Below are 10,558 nucleotides of genomic sequence, written 5' to 3'. Positions count from 1 at the left end.
GGATCTAATTTTTACGAATACGAAGTTATCACAACACAAAAAAATGCAGATATCTTAGTATTCGGATTGTTAGGAAGCTTTTTTTTCGATGAGCATCTGAATAAACCCATATAAAATAGATCGCTCATGCTATAAAATTAATATACCAGAGATGACATCAAATTCCCCTGAACGCGCGCATTCTTCTTCTAAAATCTCTTGTGTTTGCACTTACTTATTGTTTTCAGTAAACTTTTTTACAAAAATTATCTGCAAAAAACCAAAAACGTCTTAAACGGCAGATTAACTGAGGTTTAAAGTTGTGCTTTCTGAGCAGAAACTACAAGATAGCAAGAGATCTTCTAATCCACACAAAGACCCTACCAGCTGAGATAATAATAGCAAAAAAGCCGCTAATCAATTTTCATTAAAACATAGCCGTCACAAAGACACTCTGAATACTTTTTCGGGTACCTGATTCATCAAATTGCACGAAAAAATCATTTCAATATTAGAAAAATAGTCGAAACAAACTTTGGAATGATTGTTTGTCAATGCGTACTAAAATGGAATGAGTTACTGTAGTGGCTTCGATTGGCAAAAAATGGAAACGGTCCTATGAAAATTTTGCATGATTTCTTGCTCTCACAACATGAAAAATTCCTTTGAATATTAACTTGGAAGCGTTTAAAAGTTTTTTTTATATTTTTAAGAAGAGAACAATCAAAAGAAAATTTTATAATGTGGTTCTTTAAGAAATTGATTGATGTTTATTATTTTTTTGTTTGAGTGATTTGGACTATTTTTTGTTTAAACTGTATTTAATCATATAGTTATAATTTGAAATTACTTATTGTAAACAGAAATCATAATGTAAGTGTTATTTAAATGGGTTGTTCTTGTTCATGACGGTTTGTATGACTTATTAAATAATATAGTTTCCATAGGAGCTGTCAGTGTAACGTAATACATATCCATAGTTGTGCAAGGCCAACGGATTTACGTTGCAGTAGGTTTCAGATTCCGCAAAGTGTTGAAGTACTTAGTTTTTAGGTAAGTAGTCCAATTATTCACAATTTTCTCTTATTGTCACAAATGGAAGAGCACCAATTGCGCTGACCCAGTAAGCGTTGGGTACAGGCTTGAGCACAAAAGTTAAACCATAGTGTTCAATTCAAACATAACAGGTGATACCATGAAATCGTCATTATCGGTAATAATAAAAGTTTTTAAATCAAACGAAATGTTCATTAACGTTGTTGATTTCATTTGCAATATCCTCTAGTGATTGGTTAAGGGATTCAAAGCAACCAAATCGTTGTTCATTTATTGTAGATAAAAATTTGGTTTTCGAATAAGCAAAGTTGTGCTCAATCAAACGAAAAACTGTCACAGTTTAGTCCGTTGAGTGCACATTCAAATTTTGCTAGCGTAATTTTTTATCTCTTTCGCTGCGATTTGTTTTTCTAAATAACTGAGACTGTGCGATTGTGTGTAAAATGATGGATTGTTGTCGAATTAGTCCTTTGCTAATAAGTTAGAGAAGTTTGTTTTCGTGTAGTACATAGTAAAAAAGCGGAGATCCAATCGTTACATATATGTGTAATTTGCAGGCTTGTTTCATATTAGGATAGACTCCGCTATTTTTAAGTGCTGGTCCTTTCCCCCATTCTCATGTCACTGGAAAGGCAATGAGCAATGTTTCCGAGATGTTGAAAGTTGATGCCATGAGTATAAAATATGTTCTGATAGTTCATTGCATTAATTCCTTCATCCATTGTTTTTCTTTTTGTTGTTCTGATTCCACTCTGACGGTTATCGTGCTTTCGTCGAAAACTTAATCTCACCAGTTCTGGCGTTGTTTTGTTCGACAGTACTTTTTGTCAGTTCGCTTCTGCAATTCATTCTTGTAGTTGATTTATTTTTGCTTTTCTGTACGTTCCGCTGCCCATGAACATTGAGAAATTGGTTGAATATCAAGTGTTTGTTCTCTAAAAAGCTTTCTAAATTTAGGTTTTCCAAGCTGTCAGCTCGCTGTTTGCTTTGCCAAACTATTCGATTGTTGAACTGACCATGTTCTGGTTGCTCAGCTTCTTTGTTTTCATCATCGTTGTCCTGTTCAACATCTGCTTCCTCTGCTGGTTGGACGTCTGGCTCTAATGGTTCTTGTATTCCGTGAGGTAATGAAGGGGGCGCCATCGCTGATACTGCTGCAGAGGGTATTATTACTGGTGCAGTTGGCAATGCTGCTGGTGCAGGCGCAGCTGCTATGGCTTGTTCTATACATATCGCAAGACTAACTTTTGCGGGTGCCGTTAAAGTTGTTCTTCGCGGTGAGTCAATTGGATATCATCAATAATCGTTTGTAGATGTTCTTCAAAAATTGTTGACTCAATTTTGTATTTGGCGAGGCTTGGGTCTGTTTTGAATATTTGTGCATCAACCTGCTCTTATAGGCTAATTCTAGTTTGGATAAAGCGGAGAGGAATTCTGTGTACACATTGGGTAAACTTTTGCGCATCAGTTAAATTGAGTTTGTTAGCACATTTCAAATAGATGCAAATTTAAATTGATGATACTGATTCATTGACAAAATCTTATTGTGTTATAAGTTTTGCGTTGAGAAGCTGGTAGTTTTTGTATTTTTTGGGGGGTTGTGTTCCTATGTGGTGGTCGTTGCTATTTTGGTTAGGCAGATACGGTGTGATTAAACTGCCTTTGATCTCTTTAGACTATTTCAAACTTGAATCTTATAATTCGGATACAAAATCGAAGTCGGCTGTTGCTGTTTCCAATGATTTGATCAAAAATTGTAGATCAAAAGAGGTTTTTAGGCTCTTGGTCATGAAAAACGGCACAGAGACAACAAGCAGTTCATGAGTTGTAAGATATGCTATGTATAAAGTGTGCTAAGGGTGCGTATTTGTGGCAGTCGTTTCATTGCTCATTTGTGTTTAATTTCCGTATGCACATCAGAGATGTGTTCAGAAGTCAGCGTTCCTGACTTCCAATAGCTCGTGGATGTTTCAGTGTTGCGTGCTTCAGTCGATTTTCAAATGGTGAAAACACCTCATGCATCATACTAGATGTAAAAGTTGTTCTGAGGTCTGAAACAATTGTTTTTGGGACGGAAGAAAATTTTCACCAAATCTGTTATTGCTGTATCTGCGGAAGCATTTTTTGAGGGTACGACAAACAATTAATTTTAAGAAAATGTTAGTTCCAGTTTATACGTAGTTTTAAATTGGCAATTGTAGTAACCCTATCGTGTCAATTTGCTTCAGATCTTCTGGAAGAGACTGCCCAGCGGATAAGGTTTGTAATTTTGATCTTCGATAATGTTCGTTTGCTCTTTTTAGTTGCATTCGTGTCAAAAATTATTCTATTGTCTTGATGAGATAATCAGTGAAACCTGGGAAAAAACTGCGTCCGAAAATTTTGCGCTGCTCGTGAAATTCCCGCTTATCCTTCTGTTTTCGAATTTTGTTTGCGATAGATTAACACTTTTCACAAATTTTGTTGTACACAGAGTTTCGGTTTTTTAAATTTGATAACTCCATCCCCGTCAAAGAATTTGCGTTACAAAATGTCATTCTCAATTGCTAGTCAGAATAATTGCCTATAATATTTCTTAAGGTTGCTGTTTGCTTATCTGAGGTCCTCAATATTGAGGTTTTACAGTTTTTGTTTGACGTTTCGGATGTTTTGATCTTGAATTTAATTTATTTTAAAATCAGGTGGTTCAATTCGCTCATCATTGTTGGCTAGGAAATCTGCTGGGTCTGAGGCAAATACAACTGAAATTTCTCTTAGAGATCCTTTCAGTTTTAGCAAACTTATGCATTTCAGCAATTAGGTTATGTTCTTTGTTTATCCCAATACATTCGTACGTTTCACCTTCTTTCAAATCTTCTATCACTGCCAGGTCATTTTTGTCTTCTTCTTTGAGTGCATCGACATATTTTTCAATTGTGTTTGAAGAAATACAATTCTGCTTCCAATTCTAATTCGATTTCTTTGTCAGTTTTTTTGTAAGTCGAACTAAAAATTGTTTATCCTGGTTTGCCGTCAATAATGAAAAAATAACTTACTCAAATTTTTTCTTTGCTGGAACAATTGCGAATACGAAACTCAAGAAGATTCCAAAAAAATGGTGCTATTGGAAAAATAGCTTATTTCATACTTTTGGTGCTAATCAAATACGGGCACTATTCCAAATACCGTTCCAATTGATCCAATAGAAAATAAAACCCAAATTTTCTCTGTAAAAGGGAAACTTTGTCTTCTGCGCCTGTGAAGTCAAATAAAACTGGCGCGTAGATCCTCTTTTCTCCTGAATATTTGTTCAAATCATTTTCTTCTATCATCAGCACGAATTCAGTTCCGTGGTAACTAGCATCAAAGAGTACTACCTATGGTAATCCTGCTTATGGTGGTCTAAGCGATATTTCTTTCGCTCTTAGCTAATCTTGTTTTACTGTTATTAAACACTTTCGGCGAGATTCAGTATTTTCAAGTTCTCTGTCTCTTCAAAAAAATGATAAAATAGTATCCATTTTGTTCCAAGTCCTGGCAAAAAATTTTGAAAGACTAGTTTTACCTGTTTTTTTATTCCAGGCTTTTTGAATGTTTTAAAGAAATTCATCGAATTTCATTCTTTCGGGTGATATTCTTTCTGACTTTTTGTGATATCCGTGTTACTTCAATTCCAAATACTTCATCCTTTGCGTTCCAATCATACGGCCTTCAGGAAAGAGGAAAAAAATTTCGACCAGATTTTCGAATCAAGTCTTTACTGAGTGTAAGGAACGTTTCATCAAAGATTTAGACCGCACTAACTAGGTTGTCCATGAAGTGAGTGCTCAAATCCGCTGCTAAGAAAGAAACCATGTAATGTCATTTAAAGGAACGGAATTCAGTTACCGGTTTCCTCAATGCTTAGGCCGGACATTTGTTAGCATATGTACGTGAACTGAAGTTGAATGCTAACAATTGAGTAGATTTATTATCAGCCATCTGTACAAACTGATAAGTTTGTGAATGGTCAAACTTGTTCAACAATTTTCTTCTGCAAAGTGATTTGATGCATCGGCCATGTTTGATACAAGAAAATTTTTACAAAGTAGTTTCATAAAAAGGTTTAATTTGTCGTAGATCTATTAAGATTCTGACTGTCCCCAAATTGCTTTCGATGAGCAAGCAAAGGGCTAATGTACTTTGACTGTGGTACCGTAGTAATTAATCCGCAACAGTGCGTAGGGGCAAGTTCGATCATAAGTTCGTCCCGAAGATGTTTCGGTGTTAGCAGTCCATGAGTGCATACGGGTATTTCTTTCTGGCGTTAACTTTATCTTTAGCTCAGTGTTGTGGCCAACGTTGAATCTGCCTTTTTCAAACACGTCACTAAAGTCAACCGATGCTTCTTCCTCCTTGGATTTTTGATTGCCAGTCAGGACAAAGTTTCCCAATCAAAATTTTTCAAGACTGTGTATCTGTCTTTCATTGTTCCAGAAGTGTCAACTTTTTCAAAATTTTCAAAATTTAGGATTTGTTTATGGATTTTTTTGCTACCACAGAAATAAAATTTTAGTGTGGGTGCAACTTTCTGGCGTTGGGAACCACACTTTATTAAGTTCGGGAAGATGTTTGTATTATGGCGTTCAAGATTTGCTATTTTTTTGGATTAGCTGACTAGTTTTAATTTTAACTTCCTCTTTCATTCTTGCTAGTGATATAATACTAGGATCAATAGGTAACCGAAAGCGTACAATTTATGTCTTCTTTGGTAAGGTTACAAGATCTTCTGCGAAATTCAAAACAGTAATAGCAGAGCACAGACAACCAAAACCAAAACAAAGATAAGTAGTACTTCGAAAGTGACGTCTAGTAAATCAAAAACTGCAACACAATAAAAATAGAACAGTGGCACAGCGAAAACTCAAATTGGAAGTCAAAGTAGCTCAAAAGGGTTACATGAAGCTCTTGTAGACAAGAAAGTCAGGAACACGCCTCCGAGTGGAAACCATGTCCAAGCCGAGTAACAGTCGAAACATCAGAAATAGCAAATACGCAGCACGCTGCCAGCCGATCTAAACCCAGCAAGTTTAGTGACTGTTTCTTGCATAAAGATAAAGAAAGTCGATGATCAAAAATATGACGTGTTTGAATGCAATACAACAGTTTTAGCTAACGCCACATTGACAATATGGCACCAGACAGACTAATTTTTGGAATGATGCTTGTATTTTGCATTCCCAAGGGGTGCAAAAATCATAAAGTTCAAATTACAGCATATTTGTCTCACTATATTCTAAAAATCTAGACAAGCTCATGTATTATCTAGTGGACACGCTTTATATCAAGAGAGTGTGAGAATTCAATTGTATTACTGCCTGTTTCAATCTGCGTACACTGCCAGTGGCGTCAAGAAAACTACTTGACGAGGCTATGCAGTTTTTGTGCGAGGACATTTGCAATTGATTCCCACCTGTTATCAACTTATCTGTGAATCTTGTAGCAAACTACTACAATTGATATAGGTAAATTTAACAGGATTCGAAATTGAGGGATTTAGGTTTCAAACTACAACATTGAAGAATTTACAAGAGTCAGAAACAGAAACTGAAAAAAAAACAAAACCTCCCAGTGTCTTTTTAAAAGATGGCAACAATAAACATGTTTAATTCGCGTATCCAGTAGCTTGGCAAACCGCACTGAAACAAAATATCATTGGTAGCGTATTTATTAGGGCAAACAAAGCACTTGAAAAAAATAACGCTGAAGTTTTGCAAATAGAATCGGCTCAAACCTTAGGTTCGTTGACAAATTTTGAAACTGTAAGTAGTTCCAAATGTTTTCATAACAAAATTGTTCAAACTAGCTAAATTTTGGAGTCAGAACTCTTGGAGCAGAATTGATTGCTGTGTGTGATTGCTGTGTGTAACTAATCAAGACTTCAGCATAACTGGTTTAGACGCGTTAATTGTCCAAGAATTCAATAGTGTACATGCAATTGTTGACAAAGTCAGCAGAATTGATTGCTGTGGGTGATGTGATCATCACTAAGTGTTGGGCCAGACCACTGATAAATAATTGTCCCACAACTTCTGAGCGAAGAAATCAAAATAAACCATCCAGTGAAGAATGAAACTAACCAACAAAAATGTCTATTTTTATCAATTTAGTCTCGATATAATTTCTCCGGAAACAGCATACACTTTAACTAATCAAGACTTCAGCATAAGTGGTTTAGATGCGTTATTTGTCCAAGAATTCAATAGTGTACATGCAATTGTTGACGAACCCAGCAGAATTGATTGCTGTGGTTGATGTGATCATCACTAAGCGTTGGAGGAGACCACTGATTAAAAAAATGTCCCACAAGCTCTGAGCGAAGAAATCGAAATAAACCATCCAGTGAAGAATGAAACTAACCATCAAAAAGTGTCTATTATTATCAATTTAGTCTCGATATAATTTCTCCGGAAACAGCATACACTTTAACTAATCAGCACTTCAGCATAAATGGTTTTGATGCGTTATTTGTCCAAGAATCCAATAACGTACATGCAATTGTTGACTAACTCTTGAATATGAGATGTAGGATTGATGGAATTTGTCGACAAAAGTATTAGCACTAATGGGGAACGTTAATTATCAATCTCTTTTTATAAGTAGAAAGAAAGTCCTGTGACTGCAAGCAGAGTCAGCAGGTGCAATTACTTATGTACCTGTTCAAATATATTAGTTGAATTGACTACTCTAAAGTATTGTACAGAGGAAGTACCCAAATACGTAAGACAAAACGATAGTCAAAATTTCGTGAGCTACTTGAACCCTATATGCAAAATTTTCTAAAGAAGTTACCTGCTTTTCAAATGTAGCCCCCCGTTCTCTAATGTGTTCCTCCTGGTTAGTGGTTCCTTGATAGCATTTGGAAAGAATACGACGGTAGTGGAAAAACCAAAAATTTTATCTGATCTTGAACACCAAACCATGAAATTTTAGTTAGGGGAAAAATTGATGGTTTATTTACACAAAAACAACTAGAAGAAAGACGACTAGCACAAGTATACCGGCATAGTCGAAGAAACGTTTTAGGAAGAGAAATTTTCCTGGGCCCATGAAAAACACTTAGCTTTGCACAGATACACAAGTGACTTGAATTGGCATGCAGTTCCTTGGAATAAACCCATAGGCAATTTTTTTTGAAAGTTTTGCACTTGGCTCGAGTTGACCTTAAATCTAATGGTATTCTAAAATGCTAAAATTCTAGTCTTGTTTATAAGAATAATTTAAACCACTACATTATTGTTTAAAGTTGTTCAAGCTAAAGTTGCACTACAGCCGGTTAAACCGTTAGTTGAACTTAATTAAAAAACTGTTCTGAAAAATCAACGGTTGCCAAAAAAATAAGCCTTCAGAGAAATCGGTTCAAGAAAAATAAACGAGCCGCCGGGCATCGACAATACGGCACGTGCGCCCGGGGCTGTCACTGAAGAAAAAAGGAACCTGTTTCAGCTGGAAAGCTTTGCAACTCGTAAAAAAATTTTGAAAACGGCAGAAAATTCAAAAGACTAGAAATTAAATTATAGGCGGAGATAAAGGCCAAAGAGATGATTGGAAACCGACTACAGGAGAAGGAAAAGAGATCTCCCTGCAAAGAACCGCCTTCCATAAATGATCTTCATTGGGTGCCACCTACTGCATCAATGGAGGGAATTTTACGGCGTTTCAAAATCTTGACTCATAGGACTCACCTGATGAAGGAGGCGACACCGGAAAATCAGTTATTGAATGAAATAAATTGTGTTCTCTTGGGCGACGGAGCGCGAAACATATATAAAAAATTCACGAATGGCACTTTGCGGGGGATTTTCCGGGCGGATAATTAGTAGAAAATTGTGATTTTACAGGGGAAGGCAATGTAGTGACCCTAAAAGTTCTCCTAAATAAGCTCACAAAGTTTTTCTGGGCCTATTAACAGCCCTTAGCTTTGAACAGATACACAAATACTTTGAATTGGCATTGAGTTCGGTGGATTATACCCATAGACTTTTTTCTGAGATTTTGGCACATTGTGAGATTTGACATTATTTCTAATGACATTTTTAATGATAAATTTGTAGTCTTTATTATACGAATAACTTTATCCATTTTCTAAATATTTCAAAGTGTTCAACTGAAAGTGGCATCACAGCCGGCTAAACCGTTAGTCGAGTTTAATTATGTAGCTGTTCTGAAAAATCAACAGAAGTAAGCATGGACAAAAGTTGTTCAAACAGAAGTGAACGAGTGGCCCGGTAATGACAAATAGATATGTGAGCCCGGGTTTCTTTTTAGGAAGAAAAAACAAACATATTTCAGCTGGAAAGTTCTGCAACGTCAATTGATTATCTGAATTGATGTTAATCTATTTAGTCATGTCTAAAACTTGTTTTCTTTAATAAGCGCAATGGAACCAGTAGTAGGACAGTTTGTGTATTAACTGCCACAATTGTAAAAAGTACAAACAGTCGTTGGCCACAGTGTTTTCAGAATCTACGGAATCAAGAATCGTTTGAGAATGGTAGTGGCCCTGGATGACCTCTATCCTACAACGATAACCAAAAGCCGGCCAATATTTTTTACCAATGGAATTGCATAAAAATCCGGGTAGAAAACAGTGAAAAAGCAGTGAGTTGCTCCTCTACAAATACAAGAGCAATTTAAAAATATTCCACAATAAAAAACTATCCTTAAAGGGCTGGATGATAAGTTTAAAAAAATAGTCATTGCTAAATAGCAACAGGAAAACTTTAGCGCTAGTGTCGATGCTAATAGTTATTTATTTGAGTTGAAATTCCAACTCTAGCAAATGCGGCTCTACTGCGAGTCTGTTTGAACTGACTCAATATTTTTACGGGGGGGGGGGCTAAGGACAGCTCGAAAAAACTAACTTGTTGGAGACATGGTAAATCTGGAGGCAGCTCTTAAAAAAACTTTGAAAAAGGGAAAAAAAATAAAAGACTAGACATTAAGTTACAGGTGGAGATAAAAGCCAAACATTTGATTGGAAAGCGGGAAGGAGAGGAGTTCACCTTGCAAAGAACCGCTATCCATATATGATTTTTATTGGGTGCCACCTACTGCATCAATGCAGGAAAATTTACGGCGTTTCAAAAACTTGGCTCTTAAGATTCACCTTGATAAGGGAGGCGACACAAAAAATTCAGTTATTGAATCAATTAAATTGGGTGCGCTTGGACATTGGAGCACGATATATTTCTATATGTATATATATATATATATATATATATAAACATATTTATATATATATATATATATATATATATTTAGAAATTTATATATATATATATATATATATATATATATATATGTATATAAATATATATATATATATATATATATATATATATATATTGAAATATATATATATATATATATATATATATATATAAATATGTATATATAGTATATATTTATATATATATATATATATATATATATATAATATATATATTTATATATATGAAATTCACGGATGAAATGAGGCGGTGTAGGTTCCAATCTAATAATG

At 35.2% G+C, this 10,558-nt stretch overlaps 1 protein-coding gene across 1 annotated transcript in view; it reads left to right on the top strand.

The window, feature by feature from the left end:
- The first annotated feature begins 905 nt into the window (after positions 1 to 905).
- Positions 906 to 10,558, top strand: part of LOC142342350 (26S proteasome non-ATPase regulatory subunit 7-like) — a 33,178-nt gene continuing 23,525 nt past the window's right edge. Inside the window, exon 1 of the mRNA XM_075393648.1 lies at positions 906 to 911. The gene's annotated coding sequence lies outside the window, so the exon portion shown is untranslated. The remainder of the gene's footprint in view (positions 912 to 10,558) is intronic.

This window comes from Convolutriloba macropyga, chromosome 7 (genome assembly GCF_964194025.1).
Source record: "Convolutriloba macropyga chromosome 7, txConMacr16.3, whole genome shotgun sequence".
NCBI lineage: Eukaryota > Metazoa > Xenacoelomorpha > Acoela > Convolutidae > Convolutriloba > Convolutriloba macropyga.
The sequence above is the reverse complement of the archived record's forward strand: the minus strand, read 5'-3'. Positions and strand labels throughout refer to the sequence as shown.